The sequence below is a fragment of the Balaenoptera musculus genome, chromosome 16, assembly GCF_009873245.2.
Source record: "Balaenoptera musculus isolate JJ_BM4_2016_0621 chromosome 16, mBalMus1.pri.v3, whole genome shotgun sequence".
Lineage (NCBI taxonomy): Eukaryota > Metazoa > Chordata > Mammalia > Artiodactyla > Balaenopteridae > Balaenoptera > Balaenoptera musculus.
This window is the reverse complement of record NC_045800.1, coordinates 43,385,164-43,405,256: the sequence shown is the minus strand read 5'-3', so window position 1 is coordinate 43,405,256 and position 20,093 is coordinate 43,385,164.

Below are 20,093 nucleotides of genomic sequence, written 5' to 3'. Positions count from 1 at the left end.
ATATGAGCTACATTGAGCATACTGTGAACAGTTGACTCAAGTAAATCTACATTATCTTTTCAAGGAAAAAATAACTGCAAAATGTACCAGCTGATCTTCTGTTACAATTATTTATCCTTTCACACTAATTGTGTGACTCAAAGTTTTCTAGTATAATGTGCTAGAGGCTAATATTTTCTGTCAAAATCTCTTACCTATATTAATACACTTTACTATCTAATTATTTGAGTTATTATTTAGCCAGCAATCAAATAAGGTTTATTGTGATTTTTAAAGATGTAATCTTATTCTTTTTTTCAATATTTTTAACTAAAGTATACATTGACATTATCCAAGTATCCCTAGCAACAACTTAACTCCCTCGTTGTGTAACACAATTCAGTGTCCAATTATATCATAGTGATTCAATGATAGAAGAATGGATTTCAGTCCCAAATCCATATACTGACAAAATTTATTTAAAATACGTAAGGTCTTTGCTTTCATTGTTCTCACTTATAAAATTGGAGTAAATTTCCCATAGCGTTGATGTTAGAAGGTAGAAGTGAAGATAAAACTACCAGTAAAGAGTTGGACAATATGTAAGTATTTCCTAAAATTAAAAATAGTAACCCAATTAACTGAATGTGATGATCATCTTGCTTCCTAGATCTTACCTTGATTTTGATTTTGATATTGCACTGTGACTATATTTAAAGAGTCTCTATTTTATAGGCATGTAATCTATTAAAAAGTTAACATTACCAAAACAATATATGGAATTCTCTCCCCCACATCTTGATAGTCCTTAAGAAGCCTTTACTTCTGGTTTCAGAATTAATAGTTTCTTGGTTTTGGTCCTTGGATTTGTGTCTGTTACTCAAGGATATTTTAGAAATGAAATAATAAATTACTAGAGCATTTTAGAGTTTTAACTTTTCAGCAAGATAAATATGATGTTGGTTATTGTAGATCAAATATCTGTTAAATCAAATGAACAATTAATTACAGGGTCTAGTGGAAAGAGCATTTGAGGAATCTTAGGACACAAATTCTATTTCAGGCCTTGCTAAAATCAGCTGTGTACAACATTAAGAGGGTGGGTGAATTTTAATTCATCTATAGAGTTTATTTCAGCAAAAATACATAAAATCAACAAACAAAAATAAATATTTTTCAATTTGAAATTTTTTTAGAATAATGGAAGAGGTAATTAAATGTTTTTAATATAAAATTAAGACATTTGTATAGAATAATATCCAGACTTTCATAAATACCACTCAAATGACCAATTGTTAATTTTTCATATTTTTATCATAATAAAAATATTAACAAAACAATAGTTGAAATATGGATGTATCTCTCACTAGTTTCATTAATTAATTTACCAAAATCACAGTGTAAGAAAATATCAGAGCCATGTTTTGAATCCAAGAAACTTGGCCCAGAATCCACGCTCTTAACCAATTCACTCCACCAGCTCTTAATTCATTAGATTCCTTGTCTTTAAAAAAGGAAGTAGGCTCATAATATTGTCATTAGGATTAAAAGGAGGTTTTTTAGCATAGAGCCAAGAACATAATAACTAGTTAATAAATGTTAGTTTTGATTCTTATTATATGTGCTATTTTTTGCTCCACACTTTTAGTTAGATAATCTGTTCAGAAGAATAAGTATTTACCCCAAAGTCCACGGCCACTAGTTGACTACCAGTGCTCTGTTCAATAGCTACTCAAGCAATGGGAATTATGGATCATGGCAAATACTAAACATCTAAGACATGCTTCCACATTAAAACTGAATTAGACTGATAGTAATGGGTCAGATCTCAGATGAAAGAGGGGGAAAATTACGCCTTATAAGAAACAGAGAAAACTAGTAAACATGTAATTATTATTCAAATTTAACATGGTACTGTGGTACTTAACTATGAACACAGATGAAAACCCATCTGTTTATATTCTTTGGTAGTATATGGATAGGTCAAGCGTATATATCTCATAAGCCAGGAAATTTGGGTTTTCTTTGTTCATGTGTCTTTTGTTTTTCTTTAATTTTGTATCTATATGCGATCATGGATGTTTACCAAATTTATTGTGGTAATCATTTCACAATATAAGTAAGTCAAATCATTATGCTGTACATCTTAAACTTATACAATGCTGTATGTTAATTGCATCTCAAAAAAAGTAAAAGAAAAAAAAAAGATACACCAACCCTAGCTATCACTGATTTGTTTTTATTCTCATAGTTTGGCCTTTTCCAAAAATGTCATCTAAATAGAAAACATATAATGTATAACCTTTTAAATCTAGTTTATTTCACACAGCATAATCTTCTGAGATTTTTAAAAATAATTTATTGGAGTATAGTTGATTTATAATGTTGTGCTAGTTTCAGGTGTACAGCAAAGTGAATCAGCCATACATATACATATATCCACTTTTTCTTTTTTTTAGATTCTTTTCCCATATAGGCCATTACAGAATATTCAGTAAAGTTTCCTGTACTATACAACAGGTTCTTATTAGTTTTCTATCTTATATATAGCAGTGTGTATATGTCAATCCTAATCTCCCAATTTATCCCTCCCCTCCTTTCTCCCTTGGTAACCATAAGTTTATTTTATACATCTGTGACTTCTGTTTTGCAAATAAGTTCATTTGTACGTTTTTATTGTTTTTTAGATTCCACATACAAGCGATATCATATGACATTTGTGCTTCTGTGTCTGACTTACTTCACTCAGCATGGCAATCTCTAGGTCCATCCATGTTGCTGCAAATGGCATCATTCTGTTCCTTTTTATGGTTGAGTAATACTCCATTGTATATTTGTATCACATGTTATCCATTCCTTCCTCTGTTGATGGACATTTAGGCCACCTCCTTGTCCTGGCTACTGCAAATAGTGGTGCAATGAAAATTCAGACCTAGGGACATATGTCTTTTATATATTAACCATTCTGCTGTGGTTTTATTTTTCATTTTCCTGATGAGTAAAGGTATTGAGAACCTTTCTATACATTTCATTTGTATATCTTCTTTTGTAGAATACCTCTTTGAGCTTTTGCCCATTGAAAGTTTTCTTTTTTTTTTTTCTTTTAAAGTTTAATTAATTAATTAATTAATTAATTTATGGCTGTGTTGGGTCTTCGTTTCTGTGCGAGGGCTTTCTCTAGCTGTGGCAAGTGGGGGCCACTCTTCATTGCGGTGCACGGGCCTCTCATTATCACGGCCTCTCTTGTTGCAGAGCACAGGCTCCAGACGCGCAGGCTCAGTAATTGTGGCTCACAGGCCTAGTTGCTCCGCGGCATGTGGGATCTTCCCAGACCAGGGCTCGAACCCGTGTCCCCTGAATTGGCAGGCAGATTCTCAACCACTGTGCCACCAGGGAAGCCCTGAAAGTTTTCTTTATTTTTTATTTGTAGGATTTTATTATGCATTCGGGGAATGAGTCCCTGGTCAGATATATCGACTTCAAAAATATATTCCATTCTATGGCTTTTTCTTTTCAGTCTTAATGGTATATTAATTTTAATGTAGTCAAATGTATTAGATTTTTAAAGATCTTTAGAGTAAAACTTTTTGTGTCTCGTTTAACAAAATCTTTGACACCAAAGTCATAGTTATTCCCCCTTTTTAAAAATCTTTACTTTATAGTTTTTCTTCATTTAAATCAATAATCATCTGGGACACATCATTGTATATGGTGGAAAGTAGGGGGTCATGATTCATTTTTCCCATATGGACATCTAATTGATCCAGATAAATCCAGTTGATCTACAGTAGATTCAAGCAATCTGATTAAAATCCCAGCATCTGTGTATATATGTTCATATGTGTGTGCACAATTGCATGGGAGGGATTTATAATTTATATGAAAATAACCTTGGATATTTTTGGCCTTTTTTATCTTTTGAAAAAGGAACAAACACAGAATTCTTATAATTAAGACAGTATGTTGTTAGCAGAATACCATGGAACAGAATAGAGTACATAAATGGCTCTACATTTGGCAGGTTACCATATTCATGAAAAGGTGGCATCACTTTGTATTAGGAGAAGAAAAGTTTTTTTCAATACATGGTAACTTTTGAAGTGACATTGGGAACTATACCTCATCTCCCAGTTATATACTCTATTTCAGTCTTTGCTAATACCTGTTATTTTAAATTTTAATGTTTAAATTTCATTTATTATTTTTAAGTTAGCTCCTATGTTTGGTAGACAAATCATGTAATTCTGAATGAATTAACATGATCTTGAGTACTAGTACCATATCTTATAATTTATTTTGTAGTTTGTATTTAGTAGGAGCCAGATTATTTGCTACCTTATGTTAGAAGTAAAAAAAAAAAAAAAAAAAAAAAAAAAAATTGAGACAGCTGGTGATGAAGAATTGGTTATTTTAATTTTAGAATGACTTTTTTGTTAGAGTGTTTTGCTATGTTAAAGAAAAATTGTTAATTTTTACTACTGGGAAATACAAAAATGTTTTAGGAATAAATGCTATTAAAAAATGGTGAGATCTGTAAACATGTCTGAATAACAATCTTAAGAAATTTCCACTAAAAAAATAAATACTGATTCACTCTCAGTAGGAGGGATAGAGACAGCAGGGGTATTTATAGTCTAAATATCTATCAATGAAGAAGCACCTCTGAAATGGTGCACTAGGGACCTACAAAAATCTTCTAAGAAAGCATTGTTTTAGAAAATCAAAACCATCAGAACCAGGTTTTCCAGAATTCTGAAATTAACCAAAGGCTTAAAACAATCTGAGGAAAGTTTATTCAAAAAACCTAAATCAAACCAAAACAAATAGCAACAACAAAAATCCAGCTGAATCCTGATAAGAATAGTTAGCTTTGCAGTATTTTAACTTGCCCTATCCCCATCCATATTTTTAACTCTGTGGTCGCCTTGAAAAATCGTAGCCTCAAAACCATGGTAGCTGTGAGAGCCATCATGGTACTGGCATACAAATGGACAATCAATGCAATAGCCTTTCCCATTCCACATGTAAGGAGCATGGAAGACCCCCATCCCTCTAAAAACGTGTATGAGATAAACAGACTGAAAAATCAACAGCTCTTCTTGGATCCTTAAGAAAGGGGAGAACACAAGGCAAACCACTGTCTCCAAGATTATAGAGAGTGTGATGGCTTACCAGAGCAGACTCAAGAGCAGAAACCATAAAGAGACCAGTGCCAGGGTAGGAAAACTTGAACTGTAATTGACAAGTTGCTGGAGGCTGAGTCTGAACAACTCTGAGAGTTAAAAACTCTCTAGGGAGATCCCAACATAGAGGGACCCCAACAATATTGTGAGACTTACCTCCAGGAGCTCACACAAAATACTGGCAAAAAATCTCCTGTGTTCTGCAGGGAGAGGGGAAAAATGAATTATTTGGAATACTCCAGGACTTGTGAGTCCCCTATATTTGAGTGTTATTTCTCCAGCTATAGAATTCTAGTTTAAGAATTATCTTATTTCTCAAAAGTTTGAAGGCAATTCTCTATTTTCTTTTAGCATCCAATATTGCTGCTAAAACAAAACATTTTTTCCCCATTATGCCTTGTTTTGTTTGTTTATTGTAGGACGGCCATGAGCAAATGTTTTCTGTAAATAAATATTTTAGGCTTTGCAGGCTATAGGGTCTCTCTCTCTGTTGTTGTAGTGCTACCATGGCCACTGATGCTAAATAAACAGTTGGTGTGACTGTGTTCCAATAAAACTATTAATAGAGAATTAATTTGAATTTCATATAATATTTAAGTTTCTTGGACATTTTTTCATTTTCAATAACTTTTTAAAAAGTTCTTAGCTGTTAGGCCATATAAAACTCCAGCATGGGGAATGGATTTGACTCATCTGAAGTAGTTTACAGACCTTTATTTTGAAGCTTTTTATGTCTTTTTTTAATGGCCATCCTTAGTAAATTTCACAATGTTGAGTCAATATGTCTCTCCACTGCCTCTTCTTGTTGATCCCAAAAGGCACTCTTAAACCCACGGGTGAAGACTTGGAAAAATGCAGAACCCTTTGTTTGTTTTGTGGTGACATGACAATTGAGGGACCCTGACACAGATATCTTATCTTCAAAACTAAGTATCAGACTTTGAATTAAAACGAGGATTTCACTTTCACTGTCTGTAGCAAGTGTCCATTTTAACTCAGCAGCAAAACCCTCAGGAGGGGCCTGAGGCCCATATTCACTGGACCTTCCTATTAATCTCTGAGTTTATTTTTTCCTCAGACTTGATCCACCAGCTTGCTCCATGCATTTTTTATCTTTCTCAATTTGTTGAATTTCTATTCTGCTGGTAACAGAACACTATTTTTTTCTCTTCACTGTTGATTTGTTCCTTTTTGTGCTCTCAGAATTTTATTTCAGTTGCGTTATAGATAGAAGGCACATGTGTAACTATAGTCACCTTGAATTAAAAAAATCAACAAATTTACAGTTAAATGAGATTTATCCTTACATGATAATGTGATATCAGGCTTACTTAAAGTGGTTATAATTGTTTATTCATCTGATTGAAGCTAGTATGATAGTGGCTCAAGTTCCAGTAACAAATCTGAGTATTTTATTGTTTTGTTTTGTTGGTGGTGGGGAGGTTGTTACCAGAGGGAAAAACAAGGATAGAAAATTTTGCATGAGATCTATTTTACTAATTATAATGGAAAACTATTGACAATTACATTTTAGTGTTTTTTATTTATATATTATATACGTCTCTTTAGGGTCTAAGATCATCATGTCATCTTTAAAACATTTAACTGTGGATTCTACCAACTGTGGAATGTTGGACCCTTTTTTAATACTTGAGTTCTTCTATTAGTATGAGGAAATATAGATGCCTTTTTACAAATATCGCTAAAACAACCTCTTTGTAAAACCACCTCAAAGTGCCCAGATGCCCTTTATTATTCAGTTTCTATAATTAGCAGTGCATTCATGAATGCAAAAATCAATCTTCCCACTGAGATATTAAATCAAGGTCCTAACAGTAAGTCATTTCTATTTGCTTCAGTGTGAGTTTTGAGAGTATATGTAATAACTAAAAAATCTTGATGAAGTTACAGTTCCAATTATACTTGGCCTTTAATATAGCTCACTTTGATAGAAATATTACTTATATTTCACCCAGTCTTCCCATCCCCTGGCTTGATATATGTCAATGAGTAGTTAACTACCTTTACTTATCAGATACAATTGATGGCCCTTGTTTGTTATACTTAATCTCATTTCTTAAATTTCTATTTTTTAAGTCATAATCTGGAATTGAGAATAATGGTCAATCCCAGAACTTGATTTTATCTTCTCTCATTTTAAATCCTGATATATGTAATATAAAATATGTATATTTTAAATGAATCCCAAAATAGAAGGGAATAATGAGAAGGTTGTTTAGTCTTATGTTTATATGATCAAAGAGAGAAATAAAGAGGAGTATATTAGCATAATTTGATACATTACAAGGCAGTAGTTTGTGGGATTCCTTCTCTGGAATATAAAGAATATTACAGCTGAATTATAGTATTATTATAGCTGAAATCTTTGAAATTAAGAAAAAGAAACATACAAACAAGCAAACATAGACCTAAGTCACTTGCTACCTGTAAAAGACTAGAAGGAATTAGTCAATAATTCCCATTTCTTTGAACACTGATCCATCCCAGAAAGATGGATAAATCATTGCTATGTTGTTTATTTTATATATTTATTAAGGGTATAGTTATGCTCACATACTACAGAGAATTTTCATTCATTTCTGCTAAAAGTCAGCAGTGATTTGGTTTAATAGTTCGTATGTTCATTTTTAAAAATAGATTTAGTGACAAATACAATTCTTAATTTAAGATAGGGTAGAAGATGGTTTTTCTGGCACTGACACAGACATCTTAGGACTCTTTACTTACCCTGTCTGTAAAAAGTGAAATATAATGTTTGAGGATACATTTTGTTGACAGCAAACTAATGCTGTGAGGCTCTTGGAGGTTCAGCAAGCATGCACATGTGGTGATTATTTTAATCTTTCTTGATGCTTTGATTCACTCAGAAAATGTAAGGAGGAGGTTTCTCTGAATTACACTTGTAAAACTGCAGAGTAGTGAGGTAACTTGCCGTAAAGTGTCTTTTTAATGCAGAAACAGGAATTGCTTTCAAACAGAAAAGAATCATTTTTCCAACTGTAAGTGGTTATTGAAAGAAAGGATACATTTTATAAGTAAGTATTCCAGTGAGGAAATAACAATACTTGTGAGGACAGCACAAAGAGAGACACAGATAAAGAGACAATATTGATCATCATTCATCAGAATGATCTGAATTTGTATCAGATTGGTTTGAATCTGAGCTCTGTAGCTTACTGTGTTGCCCAATCATGTTGCTGGGTCCTGTTTATCCTGTGCTACTTTATCTCTAAAATAAATTTAGCCGTGAATGCTCAATAAATGTTAGGTAATTGTATTATGTACAACTGACAGGCACAGAGTAAAATCCTGCTTAAAAGAAATACACTGAATAGCTTAGTACTGTCAATGCCCCACAGTGATTTTGCTTCCTTTTTAGAACTTGTGCACCACAGCATAGCAGGAGGGATACTCTATGGAATTATTTTGTTCAAATCCTTTCAAGCTGCTTCTTTGGAGACACAGACATCTAAGAATTAACTCTTGCAGTGGGAAACTCTCAGGAGATAAAGTACCCTCTATGTCACCCACCACAATTCTTCTGAAGTCTGCGGACCCTGCAAACAATTGCTTCCCCTCTCTTCCTTAGTTTTAGAGCATCATTGTTATACATCGGCTCCAATGTCAGATGGCCTAATTCTTGGTGAAAGGGAAAATTAAATGATCTCTGGATATCTAACCATTTTATTGTGTATTCAAGGTACCACTTCCTCTAAAATGTTGTGGAATTATTACTTTGATACCTAGAAAGGGTAATCACATTTAATACTGAGCGAAAAATTTGGCAAACATCTTTTTTATATTTTTCCTATGACAAATCTCTTAGGAAAAAAGCAAAGTTTAATAGGGCAGAGGATGGCCCACATACAATATCCATAAAGAAAAGCTATATTTTTACTTTTAGGAGTTCTTTTTTTTTTTTTTTTTAGCCAATTTGTAAAACACACCTGCTGTACAACAATAGATACATCCGGAAGAAACACCGGGGATGCTGTACACAGAGGAAAGACCAATGAAGACACAGGGGAGAAGGTGGCCATCTGCAAGCCAAGGAGAGTGGACTCAGAAGATACCAAACCTATGGACACCTTGATCTTGAACTTCCAGCCTCCAGAACTATGAGGAAATACATTCTGTTGTTTAAGCCAAAAAAAAACAAAAAACAAAACAAAAAAACCCAATAGATAAATCCATATTAAATGATAAATAATAAAGGCATTCAGAATAAATTACTTGAAGTTGGCAGGTGTGAGATGCTGATTCTTTCCCTTGTGAATTAATCACTGTGAAGAATTAAAGTGGCAATTACATTGGCTGAATCAGGGCTGTGACTATACAACCAATTTATGGAATTTTTTTCATTGATATTAGAAAGCATAATATCTGAGAAAATAAGCATTTCCAAACTGATGCATATAAATACTATATATATATATATATATTATATATAATCAGTTTCAACCCTCAAGGGTTCTATCCTTGATTTTTTTTTTTTATCCTTGATTTTTGAATCCAACAGGATCAAATCATGAAGCTACCCCTTCCAACCTGTGTGAACCTTGAAAAACTGCTTAAAGGTGCTGAGTACATTTGTAATTGGAAATGTGATTAATTTTTCAGGGTTTAAAATAAAGATTAGGAATAAAATGCATGTATAAAAAATATCGCTAGACCTGTCCAACCTAGAAGTAAAAATAACTGAAAAGGAAACCCTGCATTACAGCCCTCACCTGTATAACTACAAGGCCTTGGTCCCCTTATTAATGTGTTGTCAAGTGATTGCTAGGCATTCTTGGGTGACCTGTCTGTGACCTCACGTTTCCTCTGGAAATCCACTTCAGTCAAGCAGTTTTTGGTCAGAATGTTGCTGATTCAATTTGCTGCTAGAGATCGCTGAAGGAACTCTGCTTTCCTGTCATTTAGGGACTTCTCCATTATCTCTGCTGTGTGTTGGAGTGGGGGAATAAGTAGAGATAATGACTGTCTCCCTGACCTTGAACCTGATTTACCATAGACCAAAGCAGCAATGGCTGTGGCCTGAAGCTCAAGTTTCTTTCCAGATCACAGTTGTGAAATGACTTGTCCCAAGTCACACAACCAGAATACAGCAGAGCTGGCCTAGAACTCAGCTTTTTAATCTAGACAATTAAGTGAGATTATAGTACACTAAAGCTCTTTTTATAAGAGTCTATACTCTCCTCCCTTCCCACTACCAGCCATGTCCACTACTGCTTAAGGATTGGTAGGATGTGAAAAGAGACTCTTACATCCAAACAAAGATATACGAGTGTACACAAACACCATTTTTCTCTATTAATGTGCTTAGTTTAACACTGAAATGAGTGCAAGCTAGATTTCTGTAAATAAGTTTTTTTTCTGGTTGAGCAATTATTTTCATTACCTTTATTAAACTTTAGAATTCTTATCACTCACACGGATACTGAAAATAATTGTATCCCTGATTTTGTAGATGTCTCTCTTTATTTGCTAATTACTTAACGTTCTTAAAAATTTGCCTTTACAGATGGATCAAAAAAGATATGAGCTTTCTTCACTTGCTGTTTGTTTCATATAGAAGAGAGCCTGAAGAATAGGGATTATAGGTGTGCTTTTCATTGCTATATTCTGATGTATTTTCTTGCTGTTAGTTTTTTTAATGACTATTTTTTAGAACAGTTTTAGGTTCACATCAATATTGAGTAGAAGTTAGAGATTTCCCATATATCCCTCCTCCTGCCAAATGCATAGCCTCCCCCATTATCAACATCCTCCAGCATCATCTAGCACAACTGATGAACCTACAGTGACACAGTGACACATCATTAATCTCCAAAGTCCATAGTTTACATTACCGTTTACTGTTGGCGTTTTATATCCTATGGGTTTAGAGAAATTTATAATGACATGTATCTACTGTCATAACATACAGAGGAATTGTGTGGACGTGTTTTCAGTCCCTTTGGGTAAATACCAAGGAGCATGATTGCTGGATCATATAGTGAAAGTATGTTTAGTTTTGGTCAAAAAAAAAAAAAAAAAAAAAAACACCAGAAAGAAACCACCAAACTGTCTTCCAAAGTAGCTGTACCATTTTGCATTCCTTCCAGCAATGAGCTGGGTCTTTTAGTTTAATCTATTTCTATCCTCTTAATGACAAATCATGCTTAAATACATAGACATTCTTATTAAAGAAGCAAGAAAATTCTGTTAAGAAAAGCATAAACATGTTTTAAAAATTGGCTACACCCCCAGTACTTGTCAGTTGCAGTATTTTGTCATAATTATGTTTTTCAGGAGATCAAAAGAATTATTTTATTCCATTAGGTCATACGGTCTGAGTGCCATACTTTCTGAGAAATTCCAAATGCTGCCGGTCCTGTAGTATCTATCTGTCCCTTGAGAGTTGTTATATTTCCTTACTCTGAAATTCATGCAACATCTTACTATTACATTTCTTCAACAAATGACTACATAAACATGGTTTTTATTAACTTCTCTTTTATAATGTGAGTTAACTTCAAGCTGGATAGAAATTTGACTACCTTTCATTGAACTTAATTCATTCCATTTGCTCTAATCTAATAGGAAAAATTTTTCAGGCCTAACTTTCATTCAGAAATTAACACCTTAGTCTCATTTAAGTCTGTTTACAGTATAATTCCAACACTTCTTATAAAGAGAGCTTGTAACTTGAAAAATGCTTCATAAATCATTTAGTATCAAAATTGGACTAGACCACTGCTTGTGAGGAATAGGACATACTATAAAAATGTACTGTTTGAGAAAGTGGTTATTTTTATCCAAAAATAGATATAAATAGATATACATAAATATAGATATACAAAAATTATACTTTCTGATGTCACATACACCAGAGATTACTTTCAAATCACTTGGTAAACAGTGTAAAATTAGGAGGTCAAAGAATAGTTTAGGCAAACTCTTCAACATCTGTGTAAATACTAACTGCTACAAGACCAAAGTGACAACTTTGAATTAACTCTCCACTCTCCTACTTAAACTTCATTTTGTACCTGATTAATGACACTAGGCAGTATCACCTATGTGAAAAATACCAGACAGTCTTTGTAATCTGGAATGTCTTTTATACAGTCTCTTTGGAATTACCTGTAGGTGATGTATTTGAAGGTAGAGTTAAAACCTTGTATTTCATTATTAACTCTATTTCAGCTGAAATAATGCACACTGATGCAGTAAGCTTTCTGTTATAATAGCTAAACCAATATATTAAATATAAAGGCTGAAGAAGAGGTGCTCAGAGCTCATGGATTTATGGATGGTGTGGAGATAATATGCTTACAAAAGCCTTTGACTCCATCTCAAAAGCTCAGTGGTCCTAGAAACACTTGAAAATTCCTCCTTTTCCACTTTGGAGCAGACTTCATCTATTCACTTGAAATGTAAAGTTTGAATATCATAGTACTTTAAAAAAAAAATCTAAACTCAACATGTAGGCATCCTTTTAAAATACACTTAAATGCTACTTCATTTTCATGTATACTAGATACATAATTCCCATTTAAAACATAAGGTCCTTGAAGATAGGGACATTTATCTTTTGTGTTCACTGCTGTATTGCTGGGACCAGCAATGATGTAAGATAAATAGTAAGTAGCCAACAAATATATGTTGAATAAATGAATGAATGTAAATTAATTTTGATTCCTAGCAGATTGGTAAGTATAGAAAGCATTTGTCTTAGTCTGTTCAGGCTGCTATAACAAAATACCACAGAGGGGTGGCTTATAAACAATGGAACTTTATCTCTCACAATTCTGGAGTCTGGAAGTCAGAGACCAGTGTGCCAGTGTGATTGAACGAGGGTCCTTCTCTAGGTTGCAGACTTCTTGAATCCATACATGGTGGAAGGAACTATAGAGCTCTGTGGGATCTTTTTTTATAAGAGCAGTAATCGCATTCATGAGGGCTCTACCCTCATGAGCTAATCACCTTCCCAAGGCCCTACCTTCTAATACCATCACCTGGGGTTAGGATTTCAACATAAGAATTTGAGGGGACGAAAACATTCAGACCACTGCATTGATCAAATTAGTAAATATTTTAAAACTTGTGATGCGTTAGAATTATAACTATAAGGGTGTTAAAAAACATATACTGCATGCGTTTAGCAACCTAAACTTTTTTCATAAAGGTTTAGTTATCCATTAATGATACACCTGCTACCTGATGGTCATCATTTGTAATGTATGGATCCATCTCCTGCAGCTTCAGGGTAATTAGGTTTTTGCATTTTAATTATGGGCTTCACTAGCCCAGTTAAATCTGTTGTGTGTGTTTTATTATTATTGACTAAATCTTTCAGCGGGAATCCAGTTTTACCTGAGGAAAGAAAATTTAAATACATGTATATAGCATCATTTATTCCCAAAGTAGATAGAGTTGAAATTTGCTCAAACGATAGTGAAAATTTGAAGTCTCACATTACTCTGGATCTAATGACTTTTTTTATCCTTATAGATATTGAAGTAGTTCAGCAATCATGAAATATTTCTTAGATTCTTATATTTATCTCTCAAGTGCTCTTTTATACTCCAGTCATTCTTCCATGTTATCAATCCATCTACCTTATATTCAAAGCCATTCTTTATGTATTTCATGGCCCTAAAAATATTTTCCATTTGCCTTATTTCTTTAATACTTTATTATGCCATTCATTTTTTAACCCAACCTCCTTTTTAAGGTTTCTGTTTACATTTCCTTCCACAGCTCCTAACACTTAATCACACTCCGCACTACTCATTATTTCACATGTGCAGGGATACTTTAGTCTACTAGTCAGTCTAAGTACAATATTAAAGGACTACTGAATTGTCCAGAACTAGAAAAATTCTGAGATGTCAAACAATTGACTATGGAGATGAGAAAAAATATGAAAATGAAAATCAATACTTATTTACATAAATGTCCACAAAATGTATTACTATGCCAACTTATAAACTGCAACTCAAATCTCTTACAGTAATATATAAATTCAGTGAGGGAAGTGGATGCAATTTAATGGCTACTTGATGGGGGATGAGACTTGTAAAATAAGAGAACTTAGTCCAAAGTACTTCATAATGCTCGTGTCTGTTTTATTCTTTCATGCTGCTCCAATGATCTCATATTTCCCTCTCTGACCATAATTCTTTTCATCTTTTTGTCATCTTTGTAAAAATGTCCACCTTCTCTAATCGTGAATGTCATAGGTTATGAAACGTTCTCTATGTTCCCCAAATAGCCTGCCATTCCCTTTAGGATTCCATAGCTCTTTATACATATTTTAATTTTGTTATCCTGTAATTATTAATTTGCCGTACTCTTAACCCACATGAGTGTGAGGTTATTTAGGAAGGGCTGCAAGGTGTGCCTAACATAGTAGATCCATTAATAATTTGTAGAATGAATCAAAGGCTGTTTACTATCTCTTTGACTAAGCCACAACCAGGACTGACTGACTCAGTGGAGAACCAGAGAATATCTCTTTCTTCCTAGTTAATTTGCCTAGAATTATTGAAAACTGAGGGCAAACAGACCAACAGTGGGTCATGGAATTGAGAATAAATTCTGTATTAATGGCATCTTAATGAATTCATAGCCACTTAAAGCTACTCCTTGACCAATACTGGGCCAAAAAGCCAGATAATATATTGGGGGAAGAATTGTTAACTATGCCTTGGGAGAAAGTGTAGCTTAATTACAGTAACCAAGAGGTAGTAATGATGTTGTAGTTGTTGTTTTACTATTTATTACTAAACAAAATAGTATATTACATATAATTAGTGATATTCATTTTAGTTCATAATTATATTATTTGATTCTCTCATGCTAGGTATTATGATACTCAGTTTGCATAGGTAATGTCATTTGCTTTTATTATTTTAGCAGCGTTGGGCACAATTTTACAGCTGAGTAAACTGAGATGTAGAGATTTTAAGTTAATTATGTAAGGTCAACTAGGAAGAAAGCAGTAAAGACAAGATTCCAATTTGTGTCTCTCAAATTAAATCCTGTGTGCTTTACAACATAGAATTGCCACTCCAAAGATGCTAAATCCTTTTTATTCTTCGTTTCTTTAATATTTCCCTTTCTTCAACTCCACCTTCTTCATGACTGATTTTATTGAAGTCATTTATAAAATATAAGTATGCACCCTGTTCAGTGCTTGGTGTTCTATTCAGTAAAGGTGTGAGGTACATCCAAAGTAATCACTGAACACTGGGAAATGCCTATGGAAGAACCTACGGGACGAGGAGGGATAAAGTGTACATAGATAGTAATTGTCCTAGAAAAAGCAAGCACAGGCTTGCACACGGGATATGAGACTGGGAGTGGCAGAAGAGGTCACTGTTGCTGCTGCCTTGCCTGACGTTTGGGAGGAATTTGTTTTCTGTCCTCAGCAGACAGCCTCTGAAAATCGGAGCTGGCAAGGCTGCTTCTGAACAAGAGCCACCGATCCAGCCATTGTCTTGCACAATGAGCCAAGCTTTCTGCTTTGGGAAATATATTGTGTTATCTGGGATAATACAAATGCATTGTATTATCTGGGATTTCATCCAGCATGGAACCCATCAGACAGAATTGCCTCATCATGTTATTTTTGACTGTCTGTGGTAAGACTGCAGGTTTTGCTTTTCTGAAAATCAACCTGCAGCAAATCAGCTTTGATTATGGATTGAATTTACAAAGCTGTTCATTCCTCATCTTATTACCTAGACTCAAACTCCAGAGTGAAATCCAATAAGATTGTGCCACATTGTCTACCTTCCAGCTTTCAAATGTGTCTTAAGGTATTTTAAAAAAAAATAAAATAAAGAAAAAAAAAACACTAATGAAGATTAACTCCTATTTCATTCAAAAAAGTGAATTTATTCCAACTTCCCTCCCTCTCAGTCCTAGGGAAGCCAGTATAATATTAAAATAAGGTAAGTTGCATATCATGTATCTAAAAGTAAATCAGAGCTTTATATTAACTATTTTGTGTGGCACTTAATTTTAGAGGGACTTGTGGAGAAAAACAGCATTGATGAAAATGCCCATTAAAGAGTAAAAAAGCACACCAGCTATATTAATAACGACGATACTTATCATAATAGTTATCACTTATTTAATATTCACTATATACTAAGTTCTTTAAACATTTTCTAAATTAATCTTCACAGAGTAATAGATAGGAAATATCCTTTCTATTTTTATTTTGACCCTAGATTCAGAGATTTGCCTTACTGAGAGTCTTCAGTTCCTGGCACACTATCCTGATTGGCCTATGTCCACAAATTTCCCATTTTACTAGGTGTGAATTTTTTAATACTTTCTTCCTTTATTCCTAATCTCCATGCCCATTCTCTTCCTCCCTCACAGGCCAGTTAACACTTTACCAGGTTAATATTGCCCCTGGATAAGGATGTATTTATGTATCTTTGATGAGTACAGAGCTGTGTATGTTTTTAATTTATATAACTCTTACTGTGTTATAACTCATTCTTTTACATATTTGTTCAGCACTCTGTTTTAAAGTTCTACCTCTGGTGTTGAATGTATATCTACTTTGTTGTTTCTAACCACTAAACAATACTGTTATCTACAACCTTTTACCGAACCATTCCCCTAGTGATATGTGCGTTACTCTACTCTCCATTATCAAAACTTCAGAGTGGTGAACATTCTGGGCAATCACCATTTTTAGGTCAAATATTTGCAGTTTGATGCTATTTAAATTAGGATATTCTTTATAACTGAGCAAGATATGCTCTAGATCATATATGCAGACTTTTAAAAAATAAATTTATTTCATTTATTTTTGACTGCGTTGGGGCTTCATTGCCGCACGTGGGCTTTAGTTGAGGAGAGCGGGGGCTACTCTTCATTGCAGTGCACGTGCTTCTCATTGCGGTGGCTTCTCTTGTCGCGGAACATGGACTCTAGGTGCACAGGATTCAGTACTTGTGGTGCACAGGCTCAGTAGTTGTGGCGCATGGGCTTAGTTGCTCCGCGGCACGTGGGATCTTCCCAGACCAAGGATCAAACCTGTGTCCCCTGCATTGGCAGGCGATTCTTAACCACTGCGCCACCAGGGAAGTCCCTATGCAGACTTTTTAGAAGACTATTTTTAGAGCAGTTTTAGGTGTACATCAAAATTAAGGGGAAGGTACAGAGATAACCCATGTATCTCCCACTCCACACATGCATAACCTCCCCGATTATCAACATCCCCCACCAGAGTAGTACATTTGTTACAATTGATAAATCTACATAGATATATCATGATCACCCAGAGTCCATAATTTACATTAGGGTTCACTCTTGGTGTTATACATTCTATGGGTTTGGGCAAGTTTATAATGACTTGTATCTACCATTATAGTATCTTACATATTAGTTTCACTGCCCTAAAAAAAAAAAAAAAAAACCTTTTTGCTCTGCCTATTCATCCCTGTCTACCCCATCTCATATCAACCACTGATCTTTTTACTCTCTCTATGGTTTTGCCTTTTCCAGAACGTTATATAGTTGGAATCATACAGTAATTAACCTTTCAGACTGGCTTCTTTCACTTAGTAGTATGCTTTGTTTCCTCCATGTCTTTTCATGACTTTATAGCTAATTTCTTTTATAGCACTAATATTCCATTGTCTAGATATATCACAGTTTAACCATTTGCCTACTAAAGGACATCTTGGTTGCTTCCAAGTTTTGTCAATTAGGAATAAAGCCTGATATCAACATCTCCATGCAGGTTTTTGTGTAGAAATAGTTTTCAAATCCTTTGAGTAAATACCAAGTAATGTAATTGCTGGATCATATGGTAAGAGTATGTTTGGTTTTGTAAGAAACTGCCATATATGCAGAATTTTCTTTGAAGGGCCATAGGTCACACAAAATTAGTTTCATAGGTCCTGTCAATTAGTTACCAGAATGATTATAATTGTGTTTTCTCAAGTGAGTAGTGTTTGAGGGCCACAGTTTCCTGCAACCTCTCAAAGAGTATTATCAATATCTATAATTTTTGAACTATGATCACTATAATAGAGACAACACCTCGCTGTTTTTCATTTCTATTTCTCTGATAAGCAGTGTGGAAGAGCATCTCTTTTTTTTTTTTTTTTTTTTTTTTAGCTATTTGGTTTTACTTTTCTCTGAACTGCCTAGTCACCCTGTTTGGCCATTTTTCTACTAAACATTCTTATTTTTTAGAAATTCTTTTTACATTTAGATATCGATCAGTTTTCAGTTTTAGACATTGTACATATTTTCTCCTGGTCAGTTACCATCACAAACTTAGTTTATTGTGTCCATTGTAAATAGTAATCTTTAATTTTGTTGTAGTCAAGTTGAACTTTTTGATGTTTTATATAACCATTTTTTACTTGTCCTGGGGCTACAGGGATATTCTCCTCCATGAATTTCTTCTACATTAAATTTTAATTTTGACATTTGGGTATAAATCTAACTAAATTTCATCTTTGAAGAAAGAAATAGAACACTACCTTGCTTTCGGTTCCTCCCAAAGCAGACAAGAATCCTGAGTCAAGGATTCCAGATAGTACAAGTGATCTGAGATACTGTCCCAGAAAAAATCAGGGCAATGGTTAAGTAAGAAAAGGAAGGGAAGAAAGCCAATGAAAGATGAATTTTCCAGCAAGCTACCAAGGTGTGTAACTGGAGCTTAATACCATTGTGGAAACATGGGAGCTAGTGTGAAACACGACCCTGGTGGTTATTTCTCACTGAGGGAGAGTTCGATTCTTGGCCACTTCGGGATTACCCTACAGACAGACAGAGTGAAGTCTGGCTCTCGCAGAAAGCTCTCAGTTAGAGATGTGAATGCTGGCAGGGTGATATCATGTGGTATGCTGTGGACTGGCAAAACCAAGGAGACTAGGCATGAAACTTATAAGTTCATCACTTCCTTATTAATAGATTTTTATTGGCATATTAATCATATGCCAAGTTTCTAGATGCATGGATCTGTTTTGTGCACATCATGTTTATATACCTGCACGAGTATTTAAGAAACAAAACTAAAAGTAATGAATGGTCCTGTGCATTATTTGTTAATCTGATTCTGAGATACAATATTGGTTTTTTGTCTCGTTTCCCCCCACCACCCCCTTATTATGTGTTCTAGTTCAGTAGTTGTGTTATCAATAAGGGGGAATAATTTTGATTATTTTCAAAGTTAATATTTTACACAGCAAATATGCTAGACTTTATTTCTGTTACTTGATTCTGTTGCATTTTATGTGAGAGTCCATATCACATGCAACAACAACAAAATTTCTTACCTTTCCTTTATACATATTTACCTGTTTATCTTTCATTTATATGATCACCAGCACCATGTTGCACGATAGCGTTGATAAAGAGCCTTTATCAATGTCTTGCATATCTAACATAAAGGAAATTCCTCTAAAACATATGCAGAATTAATTTTACTGTTGATTCTGAAATTGAGATTGGCCTTTTCTATGTCTAGTTTACTGAGAATTTGTATTAGACTTGAAAGTTAATTTCATCAAGTTCTGTTCTGCCTCTATTGATAAATTAATGCCAATATTTCAGTTTTTTCATTAATATGAATTATTTTAAGATATATTGAATATCATCTTTATATCTAGAGTGAATTCCATTTGAATATTTTATTGAATTAGATTAGTTAATATTAGGCTTTTCTTTTGAATTTTCAAATCTTTGTTTTATCGGCAATAAGATTATTTTCAATGACTTTGTGTACACACATACATGTACACCCATTTCGGAAACCTTAATAGTTAGTTTTTGTAGAACATACTTTTTGTGCCACTTTGAGATCTGCTTGGATCCCTTTTGCTAACCTCTGTACCCATCCCACTCACTGCTGTGTTAACTGCCACTAACTTCTTGGAACTG